General features: G+C 40.3%; 1 protein-coding gene across 4 annotated transcripts in view; it reads right to left on the bottom strand.

Annotated features, from left to right (window-relative positions):
* Positions 1-17,613, bottom strand: part of MET (MET proto-oncogene, receptor tyrosine kinase) — a 123,517-nt gene extending 105,904 nt beyond the window's left edge. For 3 of the 4 annotated variants that reach the window (XM_003261230.3, XM_003261229.3, XM_030826137.1), the window contains exon 1: positions 17,228-17,613. The gene's annotated coding sequence lies outside the window, so the exon portion shown is untranslated. The remainder of the gene's footprint in view (positions 1-17,227) is intronic. The other variant, XM_012512338.2, reaches the window with a different exon arrangement.
* Positions 17,614-22,547: the final 4,934 nt, after the last annotated feature.

Raw genomic sequence — 22,547 nt, 5'->3', positions numbered from 1 at the left:
AGGCACTGTGACTCACACCAGCAATCCCAGCACTTCAGGAGGCTGAGGCCAGATGATTGCTTGAGTTCAGGAGTTTGAGACCACCCTGAGCAAACCCCATCTCTACAAAAAAGAAAAAAATTAGCCAGGCATGGTGGCTTGTGCCTGTAGTCCCAGCTACTGTGGAAGCTGAGGTGGGAGAATCACTTGAGCTAGGGAGGTTGAGGCTGCAGTGAGCTGTGATCACACCACTGCACTCCAGCCTGGATGACAGAGCCAGACTCTGTCTCAAAAAAAAAAAAAGAAAAAAAGAGTAAGCCCATATCCCAACTGAGATTTAGCAAGTAAAGATATAGGATGCTGAGTTAAATTTGAATTTCAGATAAATAGTGCATAATTTGTTTAGTATAAGCATGTCCCACGAATGTATTTTATATGACAATCCTAGTTGTCAGCAAATGGGGAAAAATAAGGGAACAATAATCTTTTTTACCCACAAAACTCAGATTAAAAAGATTTGGGCCAAACCTATTTATCTGTTGGGGTAGAATGTTTTTTAAGCTTTCTGTGGTATATATGTATTGCAAAACTGCATAGCATTTTTTCATTTGGGTTTGCTTCTGTGCATCTAAAACATGTTTTAAAAGTTCCTGGCAGGTAGTTTTAAGTGTCATATGAAGGTGTAACTATGTGAAAGGGAGTAAAGAAACTTTTTCCCCCTACAGTTGTACTGTATGTGGCAGCCTGTCATTTACATGAAATTTCTGAAACAGAAAAGGTATTCCCAGATTGATTTACATGCTTTATTTATAATAAATGAGCTTATTAAAAAATTCAAATACAGGTGGCTATAGGAGATAAACAAGTTAAGCTTCGTACAGGAATGATTTGCATGTGTTATAATTAATGTTTCCAGGGGGTGCTCTAAACAGTTTCTTGATTATTACACAAATGTTGTTTCTTTGACAGATAGTGCTTTTATTCAGATTCTTATCTGCTTTTGCATCCCCTCTTAGTCCTATAATCATTTAAAAGGTTGAAAATGGCTGCCTCTTAGCATAAGAAAAAGCCAATTGTGCATTTTCTAGTTGTAACATATGATTGAGACCATTATCCAACTCTGATATGGCAAGAGTAAAGATAAAAAGAATAGAATGCCATTATATCCTCAAGATTATCCTTTACAAATTCATATTCTGTCAGCAAACATCTTTGTCCTTTTAAGAATGGTTGAAAGTACTCAACTTCTGGGAAAGAAGAATAAATGGACATTTGTTTTTACCATTGTGCATAATGTAAAAAATATTGTTCAGAAAATACATTGAACTCTCAGAGCCCTGATTGACAGATGGGCTTTTGTCCCACTAATAAATTGTAGGTCAGACAAAAATGTTTCATTGCCCTTGAAAGTGTGAAGGTTGAACTTCCCCAATGTAAAGAAAGTGCTAAAATGCATGAAAACTTACACAAGTATTTTTTTGCATATTTTTCAGCTAAATGGATTGACATAATTTTGTGATTCAGACTGTGTAGCAGTGTTACCAGTTTTTGTTCAATTAATCCAGGAACACTGAATAATATAAATCCACAAATCACATTTGAGAAACATCTTTCCAAGTCTATATATTAAAAAAAAAAAATAAGCCAAGCAACCTTTGCCAGTTGCATTCAAATACAGGGTTTGGAAAGGATAAACCCACTGAATAGTCAGAATGTGAACCACTGAAGGGAAACAAGTTGGAGAGGAAGCTGGTACATTACTCGCGAATGAATCAGACATTCCCTCCCTCCGTGTTTGAAAATGTCCTCGGCATAAAGCATGGTACAATTCCAAACGAGGAACTGTGCTCAGGATTGGATTTATATGACTGATCAGTTTCCTCTGGTGTTATCGAAAGCAGATATCAAATGGCTGTGGAGGAACGCAGGTGGTGAGTGGACCCCATTCTTTTCATAGTGGCTGTCACACAAAGAAAGAGAAATCAGCACCCAGGGACAGAGAGACAAAGGGGAGAGGTGTGAGGGTGCCAAAGGCCAGGCCCCCTCTAGCCTCAAAATGCAGAGCGTTTGAATGAGGTGGGCATTCCCTGTAATGCTATTTTCTCTTAGGTCTGAATTTATTTTGCTTATTTTGCTCACACCTGAGAAATTTTCTTGGAAATCAATGTTTACAAGTAGACTCTGACACTGGAATGAACTAAGGTCTCTTTTTCATGATCAAAAGTATCAGTTTATGACATTTTCGTATTTAGGCAAAGTAGACAAGAATTGTTAGAAATCATGAGAATACTGTGAATGTGAAGGAATAGCCAAACCTGGCCACATTTTGTACAGATGTGGATTCCTTGGGTGAACATAATACAATCCTAACAGTGTTGGAAGAAGAATTAAAAGCATATAAATAGCATTATGTTGAGATCAATGTCACCAAAAAATAAAGAACCAAATAAAACTGTTTACAAAAATCTTAAACACTTTTGAAAGAATAGAGAATGCTCAGCAAATAGATTCTCGTAAAACTAGGATAGTACAGAAAAATAAGTACAGAATCCAATTTCTGAAACTCAGTAAACACTCTGGATCCTTGAAAAATCAATAAAGCAAAAGGTTAGGACAACCTGAAAACAACTGTGCTTAGGATTGCATTTACGTAATTCATCAATTCAAGGAAAACAATTCAGGGCAGGTTGTGTGTATATAGGTGGTATGTGTGTTTATGGGAGAGGAAAGAAATAGAAGAGAGAAGAGAGGGCAAGAAATTAAAACAAACAACTTTTCCAACCATACAGGTGTTGCCCCTTGACTGGGAATCTCCACCTTTCACCTGCAACACTCCCAGGCTGTGCTGTAAAGGTGTGCGCATGTCAGTGGAGTAGCAGCGGGGAGAAGAGCTAACTACGCAGACAGAAAGCAAGGCCAAGGAGTATTTCAGAGGGGATACTACTTGAGCTTCGTCTTGCAGGATAAGTTGGAGCTGCTCAGGTGCAGCTGAGGTAGGGGACAGACACTTTGGGTGGAGTGGACTCACACACAGGCACCTGGGGAGAAGATGCAGGGTTGTCCAGGAAGCTGCAATTAGCATAGAGGCCAGGTGGGCTGGGTTGACAGTGGAGGAAGGTATAAGGTTCGGCTGTGGCCACATTACAGAAAGTCTGATATGTTTTGTTGAAGGATCTCCAGAGAATCCCAAAATCCATCTCTCTGATATCACTTTTGTCTATGCAACAGCTATTTAAGACCAAATTTGACAAATATTTACTGGGGTCCTACTATGCATCAGATGCTTGGGATACATCAGTAAACAAAACCCAACACCCCTGCTCTTGTGGAACTTACTTTTTAGCTGGGGACAACAATTAATACCCATAACAACCTGAAGATGTAGTGTTTCAGAAGTTGATGTGTGTTACAGGGAAAAACAAAAAGTAGGGCTGGGGCATCAGAACTGCCTGGAGGAGAGGTACAGGGATAGGTTTGTAGCTTGGAAATTGGGAAGATGGCTTTTGTGGACCCAGATGTCTGAGATGGGAAAAGAGATTTCTGGGCAGAGGCAAGAAGGAAGAACTAAGTGTGACTGGTGTGTCTGAAGCACAGCAAGGGGGCCAGTAAGCCTGGACTTTGTTGACCGGGAGCTGAGATCAGAGAGGACAAAGAAGCAGAGCATCTAAGGCCTTGCAGGCCCCTGGGAGATTCAGGTTTTCATTGGAGTGAAATGGGGAGTCATTGCAGGGTGTTGAACAAGGCGGGGATTATGTTGGAATGTAATCACCTTGATCATGTGGGAGATAAGACTGCTAGTGGCTTGGGGGCAGTTCAGGGCAAAGGTGGAGTGGTGAGGCCAGGTGGGAGGCTCCTGTGGTGTTCCAGGAGGGGGACTCTGGTGGCCTGGGCCAGGAAGGAAGGGGACAGTGGGGAGATGTGGCCGAATTCTGGTCCTATTTTGAAGACAGAGCTATTTTGTCACATGCCTCAGATCGAACTCCATCCGGATTTACTGATGGAGTCAGATCTGAGGCATGTGAGAAAAAAAGAATATGCCAAGGATTTTGACTCTTTTTTAACAGAGAGAATGGCTTTGCCAGTTACCGACATGCAGACTCTGGTTGGTGAAGCATGTTTGTAGGATATGAGGAGACCAGGAATGTAGTTTTGCCCACAATGGAGGTTTTTTTATTTTTATTTTTTTGACATGGAGTCTCGCTCTGTTGCCCAGGCTGGAGTGCAGTGATGCGGTCTTGGCTCACTGCAACCTCCGCCTCCTAAGTTCAAGCGATTCTCCTGCCTCAGCCTCCTGAGTAGCTGGGATTACAGGCGTGCATCACCACATCCGGCTAAATTTTGTATTTTTAGTAGAGACGAGGTTTCACCATGTTGGCCAGGATGGTCTTGAATTCCTGACCTCAAGTGATCCACCCGCCTCAGCCTCCCAAAGTGCTGGGATTACAGGCATGAGCCACTGCACTCAGTCTGACATATATTTTTTAGGCATCTAAGTGGAGATGCTGGGCATGCAGTTGGATGTTTGAGTCCCGGGGTTAAGGAGAAAGGTCTGGGCTAGAGATTTAAATTAAGAAGTTGTCAGCATGTAGATGTCATGAAAAGCCATGAGAGTGGATGGGACCTCCGAGGAGACGGACTGTAGAGAATGAAGAGAGGAGGACTGAGTGCTGGGGCCACCAAAGCTAATAGGCCAGGAAACAAAGACAGATGGGACAAGAGACCAAGAAGGAGCAGTTGGATATCCTTCTGGTATCTCCATCTACTCCCACAACACCTGGTCTCCCTCTCTGGATCCTACCTCAGTGCTGAACATGTCCCATATTTCTAGGACATCATCTTTGACACCCACCTACGAGTATTTTAAACATGTCCATCTCCTTATTGGCTTCCATGCCCATGGTCTGGGCAGTGTCACTTCATACCTGGACAGCTTCCTTGCTGGTCTTCCCTCTCCATTCTCACCCTGATCATCTGCCCCCTAGCATACCAGAGATACCTTTCTAAACTGACAATTTGACTATGTCACTTCTTTGCTGAAAAAAAAGGTCAACCCCTTGGCAGAGCTTACAAACTACATATCATTTGTTTCTGCCCCACTCTCCAGTCTTGCCTCTTGTCATCACACCATTAGAAATCTAGACTCTGGCCACTCTGCCCTCTTCCAGTTCTTGACGCAAGCCATGTGCTCAGCCACTCTGGGTTTCAGCACATGTGGATCCCTCTTTATGGATATTCTTGCCCTCAACTTCACATAGATAAGTTGTCCTCTCTCTTCAAGCCTCATCTTAGGGAACGGTTCTGGGAAGCCTTTTCTGATGCCTCTCTTACCCTCTAGTAAGGAATTAGGAACTCTCCTAAGTGCTCAAACATCAAACCTATCTTCCCCTTATCTAGCCTTTACCATGCTATATAGTAAGTTATTTATCTGTGTCTCCCATCAGAGTGTAAGCTCCACTTTTAGCCCTTAGCATAGTGTCATTACATGGCACTTAGCATTTATTGAATGAATGGACAACATAATCAATTAATATATGAAAGAATGTTCCTGAACAAAGTTTCTAGCATTATGGAAAGAAAGGAAGGACTAGATTACACAGATATTAAAGTGAGAAAAATTATGCGGGAATGATTCAATATGGATTTTGATTGTAGAGGAGACTGAAAAGCCAAGAATGGCTAAAAAAATGTCTATCTGGGTATCATAAACCAAGGTAAGGAAAATAGGGAGAGGAGACTTTGAAGGTAAAAGTAATTAGTTTAGTTAATAACCCTGACGTAGCTTCCAGTCATCTAAGTGGTGGAGTCTATAAGGTAGCTGACAACATGAAAGTGGTGGTCTAGAGAAAAGAGGAAGTAAGAAAGAGCGCTTTGTGAACCACTCGTCCATCGGTGTATTGGAAGTCACTGAAGTGAGATCACTTGTGAATGTGTTTTGTAAGTAGAAAGGAGGAATTCAGATGGAACCTTAAAGAAGACTAGAATCTAACCTTTATGTTTTAAAGGGTAAAAAGAAAAATTGTAGGCAAAGAAAATGTGGAGAGGTAAGCTAAAGGAGAACTTTCGAGAAGAGAGAAATAAAATGTATAGTGTCAAATTCTACAGAGGGGTCAAAAGGGATAAAAACCAGTGTCCATCAGATCTGGCCACGAGGAGGGCACTGGTGATTAGAATGAGGACACTTTCTTGGGCATGTGGTACAGACTGCTTGAGTTGAATCACTTAAGAATGAATGGGAATGAAGAAAGTAGAGAAACTGAGTTAGACATTTATTTTCAAGAATTCTTTATTTAAAGGATAAAATGAAAACAGGAGTGACTACTTAAGGAAACTGTGTATTCAAGATCCTATCAGGATGCCTGACGTGTGTGTTTTACTTCTTTCTAGAAGAATCAGTAAGTTGAGTAAGAGGTGAATGAAAAATAGAGAAGCCATGGAATACTATGCAGACATAAAAAAGAAGGAGATTCTGTCTTTTGAAGAAACATAGATGGAGCTGGAGGCTGTTATCCTTAGCAAACTAACAAAGGAACAGAAAACCAAATATTGCATGTTCTCACTTATAAATGGGAGCTAAACGATGAGAACCTATGAACACAAAGAAAGAAACAATGGACATTGGTGTCAACTTGAGGGGGGAGAGGAGAGAGAGGAGCAGAAAAGATAACTATTGGGTACTAGGCTTAATACCTGGGTGATGAAATAAACCCTGTGACACGAGTTTACCTATGTAACAAATCTGCGCATGTACCACTGAGCCTAAAATAGAATTTTTTAAAAAAAGAAAAATGGTGAGGGAGATTTTAAAGATGGGAAGAGTTGTAAGGTGGGTAGGATAGATGGAGGAGGTGCTCAAAGGTGTGGGGAACAACAGGGTCAAGACTTAGGTAGAAAAGACTGTTTCATCCTTTGAGACAGAAAGAGGTAATAATGGGTGACATTGAAACCAGTGGGCTTGTGTTTACTCTCTAAAATATAAGGAAAGATCTTATACTGAGAATAAGGAGAGCCCAAAAGATGCAAGAGCTTAAGAAATGGTGAGAGTTTGGAATCACTGCAGTGCGCATGGCGATAAATTGGACTGGAGACATGCAAACAGACTTTCTGGTTAAGAGAAGCAGGTGCTATGAATTGGGCAAAATGGGAAAGAACCAAAACAAGAATGAAAGTTCACTCCAGGTCATCCTTAACCTAATGCACAATGCCCATTCTCACTGAATGTCTTCACTGTCAGTAGGTAGGTTTGGGCATTAAATGGTTACATAACTATGAACTCAATGGTAAATTCCTTGTAATGTTTATATAATTCATCAGGTCTATGGGCCCTTATTAAGAGAAAATGCCAGCATTTAATTATTTTTATTTCAAAACCAGTTTTATTGAATTCTGCAAGGAATAACTTCAGGGAAAAGAAAATACACTGAAACAGATACTCTCCTCTCTTTTCAATAAAGCCAACAGTCTAAAGATGTTAAAGAAATGAATCACATATAATGATCATCTAACTCTGAAAATTAAAACCCATTTAGGGATTAGGAAGGAACCTTGATCCTGGATACCAGTCTAAGTTATTCGTCTAGTATCTTTAATAATGTTTGGAAAGTAATTAATCAACTTATGACATAGATTCAAGGGCTGTCACCTTTCATTGTCATTAATGAAACTGTCTGGGATTTTATCTGCACTTTTCTGGTGATTTAAAGAGCAATTTTTTTCGGTAAGCTCTTTGAAGACCAAAAGAATGTTTAAAATCACTGGGCCTTGACGTACAGATTTCAATGAACAATAATCCAAGTATGTGTTAGTGAGACTGAAATAAAATTTAGAAATATCTTAATTTTGACAAGATAGAAAGGGAATTTTTGAAAAGTCCAAAATATGCATTTCTGTTAGGAGGAAGCTTTTTTTTTTTTTTTTTTGGTCAACAATCTCTGCTTTGGTTACTTCTTTACATAATACAAATTACAAATATCATACTATTTGATACTCATTAAAAACAACAACAGCTAGGGTAATATTTTAAGCCCAAAGATTTGCCTAGGTCCTAAGTGATCATATTGGCTTGCTGTCTTTGTATTAACCAGATGGTTGTGAGACCACAGGCTCACTTCGGACAGTGTAGCCATTGGCTGGAGCCATATGAATTCTGCCTGAAGTGAGGGCAGAATCAGATGACAGTGGCTCACCTAAGACCCTCAGAGGAGCAAAAAGACAGGCAGTAAAGGCAGGCCTTCATAGAAGCTTTCCTTGAATCTTTATATCACTGTCTAAATTCGTGTTTAGAATAGAAAAATACAATTTCTACATCCATGCTAGTATGAACTTTGTATAGTCAAGGACCAAAGAAATGGTTTCAAGGTAGTATCCTCAAGGAAAGCTAATATATATCCCCAGAGACAATATCCCAGTGGAAAAGGATTACAAATACGGGTTTTAGGGCCATAACTTTTGGTCCCAACAGGAATTTATAGATTATAATGAGCTAGATATGCTAGAATATTTCAGTCATGAAAATGGTGTAAAACCTTTATACATTTGCCTGAGTTTTCTTTTTATATTTTGATTTCCTCAGAGAAAATGGAATTTCATTTAGAGTGCATGGGAGTAGATAACAGAGTGCTTAGGACATGCCTCTGACACTCAGAATAAAAGCTTTTTCTACTTCTGTGACATATTCCTGCTATTCTTCCTGGTAACTGAGGGGAGGACAGACTAAGAGGCCCAATTTAGGACGGGTAGATGATAGTCTATCTTTCCCCAGAATCAAACCACATATAACGCAAGTTGGCAGAAATTTAGACTTTGTAAAGCAGTCTAAATTTTCCCACCATTTCCCAAGGTGGGAAAATGGTAAAGGTACCATTTTCCCGTGAGCTTTACTTTATTCCACACCCTCCCTCCCCCACTTTTTCTGAGATAGGGTCTCTCTTTGTCACCCAGGCTGGAGTGCAGTGGTATGATCTCGGCTCGCTGCAGCCTTGGCCTCCCAGGCTCAGGTGATCCTCCCACCTCAGCCTCCTGAGTAGCTGGGACTACAAGTGTGCACCGCCATGTCCAACTAATTTTTGTACTTTTTTAAGAGGGGGGTTTGCTATGTTGCCCAGGCTGATCTCAAACTCCTGAGCTCAAGCCATCCACCCACCTTGGCCTCCTAAAGTGCTGGGATTACAAGCGTGAGCCATTGTGCCTGGCCTATTCCCCATTTTGACCTGCCTCTTTCCTAAGAATTCAGGCAGCCTGATTCTTAATGGTACACTCTCTTTATGACTTAGGGTGCACTCAAGCCCATGACCCTTCAGCATATCCGGCCCACCTTTCCCCTTCCTTTGCTCATTGATCCAATATCCCATCTAAACCTCCAGGCCTTCTCCTTTATTATCTATTTTCTATATATGGCATAAGAATTGTCACAAAAAGTCTTTCTTAAATTGAACTGCATTTTCCCAACTGTTCAAATACTCAGGCATTCATTCATTTTTCAAGTTGTGAGACCTTTACATTGGAATTTTAAAAGTCATATAAATACGAATGTGTACAAAAACACTGATATATGATTTATTACTGATGGTTTGGTTCCACCAACAAAATAAAAATTAGGCATGTCTAAACAAAGCTGTATAAATAAGTCACTGCTGATACAGTGCTATCTACAATTAAATGTCAAAACAAGCTGTAATGATGATGTATTTAGTAAATCTTCAGGTTAACCTAAGAGAATCGCTATTTTAAGACCATATTAACACAATTTTCCTTTTACCCCCCTGCCCCCTGAAGATATAAGAAATTGCCAATTCCATCACTCCAAATGTGATACTAAAACAGCATGCTTTTCACCAGGAAAAGTTTTCTGAGGATAAAAATGTGATGAGCCATTAGAAATTCACAATATGGTATCAAGAAAGATCTCAATGCCTATATTTTAGCATGATAGTTTATTTGTTTAAGAGAGAAGGAGCTGCTGTCTCCAAAGCAGCCATTCTTTAATCATGTCATTTGAAATGCACTTAAAGCTATGTCAAATTCATATAGGAAGTCTAGTTACCAGAAAACACACATTCACAAACAGGAATTCTAACTACAGCAAGAAGGTGTTTTCCCCCTACACAATAGAGTTCAAAGATGTGTCATCCACTCTTATTGCTGAGTATTCTTCTCTCCCCTCTCCTATATTATGACAACTTGTGATTATAGCATTACGTTTTCTAAGCCTGTTTGGACTTGCTGCTCTTGCTTATACATACAAGCGACCTGCCCTTTTTCTGTGCATAGCTTTCAATCAGTAAGCATGTCAAGGTGGGAGAAAGGATGACAGGAATAGTAAAAGGGGGAAAATCAATTTTCAGAAAGCATATGGCAACAACTGAATATTTAATCAAATTAGTCTAGAAATTCCTTCCTATTTTCAGCACTCTTTGCAAGGCAGTTGCTTCATGGTGCAAAATGAATTTCAATAAATGTCATATATTTAGTTAGATGGCTTATTTTAAAAATTTGTCGAACGAGGTCACTGACTCAGAATAGATCTCATTCCAAGGTATGACAGATGGATATCAATATTGAATAGAAGAACTGACATTAGCTAGAAGTTTCTGGGCAGAAGAAAGAGTCATTCATTTAACACTCTACAAAATATTTACTGAGTACCTACTATGTGCCAGAATAAAATGATAAATATTTGGGTTTTGTATTTATATTACAAAACAGAAGGAAATGTGTCAAAATAATTTCCTTGGGGTTAGTAAGGATTACAACTGAATATTACTGGTAAAGAAGGACTTTAAAAAGTACTTAAAATTTTCATATTGCATCATTCAAACATCCATACTGTCACGGTTGCAAGATTTTAGACCTAATCAGATTTTTGAGGATGCTGTTTACTGACGCTTAGCAAAAACCAACTTCCTATTTTTTTCTGGAACAAAAAGGCCTTACACAATTTTAAAGATTTCTTGGACATCAAAGAGCTTAGAGGGATATACAGTTTGTGAGTAATGATTTAAGATTTAGTGACTCAAAAACACATGGATTAAGTTTCCCTTAAAAGACCCCTAGGTTTAAAATTTAATAGCTAAAATGCTGGTCTAAACACACTCTGGTCCCAAGCAAAGCCAAAATTTATTTTTAAAGCTAGGTTGAATTGTCTTATGGACCCAAACCTTGGCTGGGTTTTCCTTTCCCACATGATTAGGCATCAAAGGAGGCAACCTATCTCTAATAAATTTACCACTTTTCTTTTTCTCTGACTTGCAAAGACTATATTATTTCAAAGGTCTCAGCTTTGAATGCCTTTCTTTACATTTTTAATAAAATATTAAAAACTAGAAATCTTCCACGGTCTTATCAAACAGTTATTCCCCAAGTCATTCTTTTTTAAAAAAACATACAATTTCAAATTGGACCTGAGAGTCTAGGTGCTGCCTCAGAATTCCAACTATTAAGGAGTAGGAGTTGGAATTTCAACTCAAGGAATTTGAAATTTCATTTCAAATTCAGGAATAGGCCTGAATTTCAAAATTCAGGAATAGGCCACTGATCTTAATATGTGCACTGTTCCATGATGTATTATTATATTTGCATTTGAAATAGTAGGAAGAAACACAGTACATAATCTCCATTTCTAAGACAGTGGCCTTCTGGAGGGCTGCTAGCTTGGGCATTTCACTGAGATTTTAGGATTCAAGGAAACAAATTCGCGCACAACCTGTGAGCTTTTATTCCTTTGGAAAAATAGATTTTAACACTGATCTGGTTGCTTTTAAAGGGCACTGGAAACCAGGAGGGCAGTGCATGTTTTGAATTTCAATGACAGGGTAATAACAAGGGGTGAAGTTCAGTCATTTCCAGAGACAGAGAGAGAGAGAGAAAGAGAGACAATATTCCAAAGGAGGAGTTTATCCTGAATCAGAGAACTTGGAAATGAAATTGATGCATAAAGCCATGATGGATTCAGCTTTCAGAAAATGACTATGAATGAAATAACTAGATTACCCTTTAGTTTAGAAATGTACATAGTTTGATGTAAAGTATGTGGGCTGATGAGTTTAGAAAAATAACTATGTGCCAATAGGAACTGACATAAAATATTGGTTTTAAAAAATTTGTTTAGTTAATTTTCCAGAGAATTGCAGTTAATTTTCTGAGAATTTTGGAAAATAAAATATTTTGTAGAAGCAGTCCTGGGGCTCTCAGGCCATGCATGCTGCTGCAATTGGGACCATCAGGAGCCCAATCTGGCTTGCAGATTTTCTGCCACTGTAAGCTGTACGGTGTTTTAAAGATACTGAGTCAACATTTTAAAATTGGGAGAGTCCTAGCTTCTCTTGAAAATCTGAAAGATACTGCCACATGGGCCCATGACATACACTGAGCCTCACAACAGCTCTAATCACGCCAAGCAGTGACTGCCCCTCTGCTTTTCCTAAGCAGTTTGTCAATCCCTAGTGAAACGGTTAGTTTTCCTCATTTAAGTTACCTATTTGCAAATCTTGATACAGGATATAAATAGGGGAATCAGAGAAAAGGAGGAAAAGAGGAAGAAAATCCAATGCAGGGACTTAATACTGGAAAGGAAAAGGAAGGAGAGTGAGGGGGAAAGAAAGAAGTGCATAGCAGACAGAAGCTGCACACCATCAGCAACTGCCTCTTGCTGTCTTTAGATTTACACTATGGAAGGGATCAGCGAAAAAAGCCATGGGTATCATTCTCAACAAATCTCACTGCGACAGGCTCACAGTGTGGAAAATAAGAAGGAAACTTGTCTGAATGAAGCATTATCTCTGATAGAGGATGGAGTATGGGATGGGACCAGGCAAATGCAAAAACAAACAAACAAACAAAAAACCCCAACACCCTGGGTCTGGGTCTTCTTCTTCCATGTCTCATAAACAAAGAGATGTGGGCCACTCCTGTATCTTCATCTTTAACATGGTAGCTAATGATGGCAGGCACTGTCCAGGTATTTCCCTACAAAAACAGGGGCACTGTTCAGGTATCTCCCTCCAAAACCAGGGACTCTACGGACAGTTGTGCAGGCTGTGAACTGCACAATTTCAGGAAAAACAAGATGAGAATAGCACTCCTGAGAAGTGCTCCTGATGTGCACCTGGCTCACTTCCTCATCTCCTTCAGGCTTTAGCCCAAAGCCCACCTTAGAAGACAAGACTTCCCTGACCTCACTATTGAGTTTTTCAATTATCATCCCACTCCCTCTTACCCTTGACAGTCCCTATTCTCTTTTCCATTTTATTCTACCTTGAAGCTATTACGATCACCTGACATACAACACATTTTAGTTATGTATTTCTTTATTGTTTGCCAACTCAATAGAACAGAGTGTCATGAGGTTAGAGATTTTTGTCTGTTTTATACTCTGTGGAAATGCCAGATTTTAGAACTACGCCTGGTAGGTTGTCAAAAAATTATCCTGAATGAATGACTAAATCCTCATTCACACTCTTGGAGTACAGGAACCTGGCTTTCACTATAACTTGTGATTCTCTAAGCACATTTCATAATTGCTATCCTTCATTATATTAGGAGAAATACATTTTCAAATTCTATTGCCCATTATATAATTGCCTATGGGCCCTATAGCTACATAATTTATCATAGAAATTAAAATCAATGGGAGTAACCTACACAAACATACTTGCACACATTTATGCAATCACAGAGAGAAGTACGTGTACCTGGGTATGTGATTACGAAGTTAACTGTTTTTTATTTCACGGTGCTCACACCTCCTACTACAAATGCCACACATGATTTTTTCTCTCAATTAAGTTTTACAGCTTATAAAAGCAATTTCTTCATTTTGTCCCATGAAAAGCAAAGTAGTCAGATTTTACTGGATGTTTTTCTTGAAACAAATCCCAAGGGGAATATACTAAACTGTTTAACACAGCTGAAAAGATATCTGTGAATGGGCTTTCTGATAGAAGGATAGATTACAAAATTATTCACGGCTCTTAATCTGATAACAGGAGCAGAATGCCCCACACATATGAATGAAACCTTTTCTTGGTATGTCTCACTACAAAGAAAAAAAGAAAAGAAAAGAAATTAAAAAAAGAGAGAGAGAGAGAACTGGAGAAAGAGAAGGTGAGAAAAACTCCAGGGACTAGATATGTTATATTCATCATTTATCACTATCTTAAGCATCCCTAATTATGCCTCCATGGAAAATATTTCCAATAGTTGATGGCTGGGGAAAGGTGGTATAGTGCTATTGAAATAGCATGGAGCTAGTCTCAAGCTCAGTTTCCTTGTCTATAAGATGAGAATGTTAAGATGTTATCAGACTTGCCTATCTTGTAAGGTCATTTTCGTATCAGAAAGACGATGTATGCGGAAGCAACTTGAAAATTTTAAAGTTTTTAAGTTCCAAACTTTGATGTTTTTAAAAAAAATTCTATTATTTCATAGCAAATAGGATGATTTTGAAAGTGTTTCTCATGTGATGTCCTCTTAATAATTATGAATTTGTGTTCATTTTATATGTGATATTTGTCTGTATATCTAGATTGTAAACTTCTTATGGGCAGATTCCATTTCTTTCTTTTAAAGAAAATGCTGTAGTACCTAGCACATATGATACTCAACCTATAGGTCCTAGCTATTTTTGGTCAGGCAAATGTGGATCTAGCAGCAACTAAGCGTCAGTTGAGAACACATCATCAAAGTGATTCTGAACTAACATTAGTCAGTGTATCTCTCATTTATTACTGAGAAGTGACTATTTATTTTGCACTGAGCAAAACCCATGAAGAAACTCTGCCCTAGGGGCTTGGTGTCAAAAACACTAGTTTCAGCATACACTAACCAGGAAAAGAAGGCTCACTTCCTGACACTTGAGTTTCTACATACATTTTCTCCCCTTAAGAGGGCACAATGAGGAAATTGAGTATCCTATGAATAAACACAGCAGACCAAGGAAATCTTAGGGATTTAGACCACGGAAAAGAAAGCGTAGATGGCTCTGGTGAGAATCACTAAGCCTAATGCCTAAAGAAGAAAGCAGCAAACTGGCCTGGAGAAATGGGGGTACAGAAGGCCTTGAAAGGAGCTCTGACCAAACCAAGGGAAAGGGTTGAGGAGGAAGAGGACAGTGAAATGGGAGGTAATCCGAATATGTGAGGAACTGTGCTCCCCATGGGGGTGACATTATGTCTTTGGTGCAGCCACTTGGAGAAAATGAGCCAGTTAGAGGATGTTAGCCCCTCTGAGTTATTCATGTTGTTTTGAGATGACCACATTTGAGAAAAAGTTTATTTGAGACTATTATGTAGATCTGCCGAAGGATAATACGACTAATGCTATTTCAAACACTATTTTAAAAACAGGTAAGGAAATTGATTTTTGAAATGTATTTCTTAGTCTAGCCCTCATTAAGAGAACTTTTTTAAAAGACTTCAAGATTAATGCAAGGCATATACTTACATAGTCTTAAAAGGAATTTATAAAATATGGATATTTCTCTTGCTTAGCAAAGGGTCATTTTTCTCTATTACAGGTTTAAAAGTAGTCAAAATATTAGTTATGAGCTTTCATATTGACTGGCTATGATTAATCTGGTACATTTTTATCATGAAGATAAACTCCATCCACTAATTTTGAAAGCATGTAGTATACATCTAATGTAAACCCCTATTGCCATGTATCAAGAACAAAGCAATTTTGAAAAAGCAGTAGTCGGCAGACCATCTTCTATATGCCACAAATTCCATCATGTTAAAAGCAAAATATATTTAAGTTAATAACTATAGCTTATGCACCATTAAGTTTGAAAACTGAAGAGAATTTTTAAAACACCAGTACATTTTATAGGCTATCAGACACATTTTTGGTACTACAAAAATTTCTTATGAATGATGTAAATTTTCCCTCTGTTATTCAGCAGTTCAAAAAGAATGAACATTGAATACACTACAGACTTGCAAATGATAGGAAGCAAAGTACCTCACTTATGTTCCATTATGGAAGTTTACATGTTCAAAACAAAGCTCAATTAGCTTAGAACAAGGAAGGAAAGCTATGTACCTGTAAATAATCCAAGCACCACTTACACTGTTTACATAAAAATGCAATTTATGTCCCTGTAGCAAAGAGAAACACGATGTACATCATTTTCAGATCATCTTCATGCAGAAAAAATTCATTAGTCAGCTATAATAGTTTAGCTGTAAGGGAATATAATGTTTTTCTGAATCCATTTGCATGGCAATGTGCATGTGTCTGGCTGATGGAAGCGACAGAATAAACCCCCACCCAAAGCTACAGAATGTGAACAGTCTTCTTAAAATTCAAGAGAGGGTCCAGATAGTCTATATTGCCTCCAACGTCAGTTTTTACAATCCTCTCACATTCATGGACCATCTTAACATAGCAATTAAAGTATCTTGATTATTTTGCCTAAGAGAGTTGACAATATTTCATTCTGCCCGAGGGCTCCTTTGAACATAAAACTGTGATAAGGTAAAATACACTGGGCAACTATTCATGCGTGAGCCATTGGAGCCCTCTCCAACTGCCAAATTAGCAAATGGCTCTTTTAAAACATGAAAGATATGAATGGGAAACCGTACTTCGGAGTAAATTCCGCATTGACAATAGTCAGGGAAAGTACTTTCACTGGTGCTTTAATTATCGGGTCAGCACTACGACTGGCCACATTGCCCAGCCTCTGGTTATAATCTGTTTCACCTAATAAGATAGATGTCCTCCACAAGCCCCAGAAAGAGATAAGGTACGATGGAAAATTGATGGATCACAAGCCCCGCGTGATTGCCAGAAATGAATTCAGACTTTCACAGAAACACCTGCCCCTTGGAAGGACCCCAACATAACACAGATAAAGCAAGGTTGGGAACAAGGAAACAGCTCGGCTCAAACCTTGCCGGCTGCATCACGGTGGGACGAGGACGACCGCATCCCTTTTGTAAGGGCTGAGTCAGATCCCAGCTTTAAAACTTGCTGGGCCGTAACAGTCACACATCACCCACTGTCCCAGCGCCCCTCTCCCTCCTAAGTCATACAGGTGGCCATGAGAAGCAACCCCCTAAAACGACAAGCCCCATTCTAGTTTCGTCCCCCCGCTGGCCAGTCTCTTCAGTTTCCGAAGCCCCTAAACTCTAGCCCACCTCCGTGGTTTTACCCCCCGGAACAAGCAGTCAGGTCTCTTAGGGGAACAAAGAAAGCAGAACCCCTGAGGCGAGGGATGGGGTACGGGATCTGAAAGGGGCTGCAGTTTTACCTTTCGGTGCCCAGGAACCAGTGGAGAAGTCAGCGGCGCAAGGACCACCCGCGCGCTCCGCGCCTCCCCGCCTCCTCGCAGTAAGTCAGCTGTCGCCCCGCATCTGGCTCGCGCCCTCCACTCGGCTCCGCATCTGCTCACAAAGCGCTCGGGCCGCCGCCGGCGGCGAGGGCCTCTGGGTCACCTGCGGCCGGGCCGAGCCCAGCGCCCCGCCCGCCCGCCCGGCGGCCGCGCTCCCTCCGCCCCTTTCCACACGCGCGCTGCCCTGCCAGTGACTCAGCCGGGCATGGGCGCGCGCGGCCCGCGGCGGCCCAGGAGCGTTGGGGCCGGAGGCACCGCCAGGCGACCAGACCGAGGCGCTCGCCCGCCCGCCTCAGCACGTGTCTGTCTGCCTCGCGCGCTGTCCGTCCGCCTAGTCCGCGGGTTCGGAGGACCGCTGAGGTGGGGACTGGCACCACCCAGAGGGAAATCGGCCCCCGCCCTTCCTGCAGTCCGCGCCGCGCCTGGCCCCGCGGGGGTCGCGTTTCCTCCCGCCTCTGCCCCGCCCACGACAAGGTGAAACTTTCTAGGTGGAGAAGTTTTCTCGCCCTGGCTGCGCGCTCTCCTCCCCCAGCTCAGGCAGTCTGAAGTTAGCACAGCCGGAGATAAGCGGGACCGAGTCTCCCCCTCCTGGCGCTTGGGAGGCGAGTGTCACCCCGGGCTCAGAGGCAGGGCGCGCACCCTCCTGGCACCCCGCGCGCTGACCCCGGGAAGGGCGCGAGCTCTGCTCTCGGCCTCTCCCACGTCTCCGCTAACCGCCCCGCGCCCACCCGGGTATAGACAGATTTGGGCACCGAAGAACAAGGAGTTCATTGTTAGAGGCGGAGGTAGAAGTGGATGGACGAATTGTCCCAATGATTTCATTATGCAACGATTATCCTCTACTATAATAACTCAGATTTCTGCAAGGAAGAACAACAGAGGAGTTTAACCCTGAGGAGACTTCCATTTCTTTTTCTTTTTCTTTTTTTTTCATGGCCGGAAGCAGGCTGATTAAATAACTGGGCAAATAGCGATGAATAAGCAAAACAGAACAAAAGTTTAATTCTTGAATGTTGAAATCTTATGATGATTTTAAAAAAAGAGCTTTGGGGGCCTTGGTGAACTCTACTAGGAGTAATTGTGTTGGGATAACTTTATATTTAGCTATAAAAATTGACACCTACAAGAGTAAATGAACACTCAAAGGCGATAGGATCTAAGGAACGGGCATTGCTGGTTAGAACTTGAGTTCGTTCCGGCTCTCATACCGACTTGTTCAAGCATCTCATACGGGCTTGTTCAATCATGGCAATAGATAATGAGACATAGATATCTTCGTTATTGAAAGTCATGGGTTAAAATAACAGTTACTGTGCAGGTTCAGGTCTTATTTATTACAGAATGAAACATAGAAAAATATAGTAAGAATAGTTATCATTTCCCAAGTGCCAGGCATTACCAGAGGTTACATAAGAGTGATTTCAATCCTCAAAAGAGATTACCTCGTGATTCCCCAGTTTTATGGAAAAGGAAAGTTCCCATTACGTTACTAAAGTCTTGCATTGAACCATTTTGCAGGTAAAGAAACTGAGTCCCTAAGAGTTCCCAGGAGAGTCACACAGCTGGTTAGTAAGAGGGGCAAGGTTAGAACTTAGCTCTCAGCCCAGTCAGGTGTCCTTCACACCATACCAAGAGGCCTCAGCAGGCTAAATAAACAACGCGGCCTGACTGGAGATTTCCTGTTACTGCATGGCATAATTTATCAATGACTATAGCTCATTAAAAAAACACTAATTTACTGCTTATAAGGCACTGGGCCTATTTATGGACAGATCAATTACAGATTTTGGGTTCAGTAACAGCTTTCAATAAAAGGTGAATAAATTAATGAATTTAAAAAGTTTTACACACACACACACACACACACACACAGCCATGGTTGTCTAAAGGAATGATTAGAGTGCTGTTTCTATTTCCTGGTTTCCATAGCAATATGTTAACTGGATTTTTAGATCACATTATGTAGTTGCCTTAACAGGTTTTCTGAGTTTGAGTGCCATGATAAAAATATAAAAGAAAAAATTTACAATTAAAGTTGTAGAAAGACCCAGAAAAGCCAATGCAAACTGGAAAATAAAATAGATGATAAACACAAACAACCTGTTATGTATTTTCAGCACTGAAGCTTCCTAGTTTCTAATAACTAACAAAATTTCAATCCAGTTTTGAAACTGTATTGAAAATCGTCATTTCACTTATCAACTGTAAATAAGGAGATAACATTTTATGAAATAACATAACTAACAATAGCATAACTAAAAAGTATCTGGGTGTGTGAAGGTCAAGCAATTTTTACACACTACCTGGACAGATTTGATTGGGAAAAGGTTTTCAGATAATTTCAGATTTTTGGAAATGAATGGAAACATATTTTAAAAGGTAATAAGAGTTCTATAATTCAATTTTGGTTTTGCAGCAAACTTTTAATTGTTGCTATTTAACTTTCCTTGGGTTCATGTCATGGGTGACACACTGTATGATGAAGTTCTGTTGGTATTTTCTTAACCAAACCAAATCTCTTGTGGTCCACACTGTTGGCTGGCTAAGCCAGCACCTGTTCCCAACAAGATTTTCCTGTTCCTGCCTCCATTCTTGGGGCTGGAAAAGAGAAATACTTGCTTTCCCAGACTCCTTTGCAGCTAGACATGGCCATGTGATATCATTCTGGTAATGAGGTATAAGTTGAAGTCTGATGGGGCCTTGTGGGAAAGGGTTTAAGGCTGGCGCCACCCCTTTTCCTTTCTTGCTTCTTGATTTCATATATGATGCCCAGTGAAGAACTAACCATCTTGTGACCAGCGTGCAGATGTTAGTGCTGACATTGCTGAGCTGCAGCCCTACTGCCAGTAGATACGTGCTTCCAGATTTCTTGTTTTGTGGAAAACAAAAACAAAAACAAAAACAAAACTTGTTCTAGACACTGGTAGCTGGGACTTCTGTCACCTGCAGCTGAAAGCCATTAAAACTGATAGACCCCTCAAATTGGGAACAACATCTCCAAGACTGAGTTGAGCATAACAGTTAAGAGTTTCAGAACCAGACAACCTGGATTTCAATCCCAGCTGTGTCTCTTGCTAGCTGTGTAACTACAGGCCAGTGGATTAGACTCTCTTGTATCTCATCTGTGAAATGGGGATCATGATAGGGTTATTGTGAGGATAAAATGAGGAGCTACAAGTAGAGCACATGGAACGGTGTCTGGTAAAATATAAATGATCCAAAGGCATGAGCAGTTCTTATCCATCCACTTGTGGATAACATAATGTTGAACTATAAACAGGATCCCATCTCTTAACTTTGAGATGGGCCTAGTGGTAGCTGTAACAAAGAGACAGAGGAACAGTCACCTCCTGCCCTAATATGCTCTATCTTTTTTTCCCTCCCTTTAACACATTAAAATTTGGATCTTTGAAGGCACTCTTGAAGTTGGTACTGTTTTGAAATAAAAATGAGATCAGTCTCCTAAGAATAGGGGCTTCATGCTTGCAATGTGTGGTGAATAGGGCCCACAGACATATACAGGTGCACAGAATGTTTTTAAAAGTGTGAATTGAGGTAGAAAGACCGTATGATCTGCTGTTTGCCATTGACCTACCATCTTCTCTTGGGTTGCATCTGGCCCACCTCTGATCTTGATGTCACTTTCTCCTGTAGGCATTAGGATCTGTGATCCCTGCCTTAACGAGTAGTTACTCTGGAACTCCTTCTCTCACTCTGTTTTTCCCTTCCTCCTGCCCCATCACCCCTATTATTGTGCCTATGGCAAATGTCTCTACAAAAAGACAATAGAAGAATTCAGGTAATAGCACCTAATATCATTTCTGAGCACAAATAAAATTTGGAAATGTAAGACTCCTATTACCTTTTTAGAGCTATGTCATGTACATTCGAATGTTGAAGGTTTTGAAAATTCACGTGATAAAACAAAACAGCAAAACCGAACCAAAAACCAAAAAAACCCTTCTTAACTTTGCTTACCCTACCATCTCCCCAATTTAATTGACCACAGAATGCTTTGATTTTTCTTAATATCTTCAGTGTCAATTTTCTATAAAATTAGTTTTATAGATGATACACTTTAGGAAACTTCACCTTAAAAATGGAACTGCCAGCTACAGAGGGTTAAAACTGGGCACTTTGGATATGAACTGCTTTTATGTTGATTTGTATTGGTCATTTGTGTGTGGCTGGGCTCTCTAAAAATAAATATGCAATGTTAAGTTATCTAAAAATATGACTGAGCGTACTTAATACTGAGGACAAGAACAAGACTGCTAAGCTACAAGCTAAAGTATCACAATGTTAATTAGAAGACCTAGGAAATTGTAGGCAGAAAAATTAAAAATAAATTACCATCTCCAACAGGGTGCTGCAATTTTGTTAGCAATTTGGTTCATTTTCACATCCAGCTTATGACCTCTCTCCTAAAATCAGGCAAAGGTATAATGTATTTAGCTGTCATTTATTAAATGTGTACCATGTATTCATCATGAGTCTGGAGCTCTGCTTACACCCTCATTAAAAAAACTCCAGAATAGGTATCACCCTTCTCAGTTTACATTGAGGGAAATGAGGCTCAGAGAGATCATGTAACCTATCCAAAGTCACACAGCTCTCTTAAGTCTGTGTCTTTCCAGAATGACTGCACTTCCATTATAATTATTTATTTATTTATTTTAACTGAGATGGAGTTTTGCTTTGTGGCCCAGACTGGAGTGCGATGGTGTGATCTCAGCTCACTGCAACCTCTGCCTCCCAGGTTCAGGTGATTCTCCTGCTCAGCCTCCTGAGTAGCTGGGATTACGGGCTCCCGCCACCATGCTAATTTTTGTATTTTTAGTAGAGACGGGGTTTCACCATGTTGGCCAGGGTGGCCTTGAACTCCTGATCTGAAGTGATCCACCCGCCTCAACCTCCCAAAGTGCAGGGATTACGGGTGTGAGCTACTGTGTGCGGCCTCCGTTATAATTATTTTAAATTGTGTCTGGTTCTGTAGTGAATGACGCAGTCATTTAACTGGGAGCAGGAGACCTATTTTTTGTTTTAAGCTTTTGTTTTAGGCTTAGGGTAACATCTGCAGGTTTGTTATATAGGTAAACTCATGTCATGGGGGTTTGTTGTACAGATTATTTCATTACCCAGGTATTAAGCCTAGTACCCAAAAGTTATTTTTTTTTTGAGAAGTAGAACTTAATGCATTCTTTCATTTTCCTTCTCTGTCTGCAAAGTCAGCCACAAC

This window comes from Nomascus leucogenys, chromosome 13, assembly GCF_006542625.1.
Source record: "Nomascus leucogenys isolate Asia chromosome 13, Asia_NLE_v1, whole genome shotgun sequence".
Taxonomy (NCBI): domain Eukaryota; kingdom Metazoa; phylum Chordata; class Mammalia; order Primates; family Hylobatidae; genus Nomascus; species Nomascus leucogenys.
Note: the sequence above shows the minus strand (reverse complement) of the source record. Positions and strands in the feature narration are given on the sequence as shown.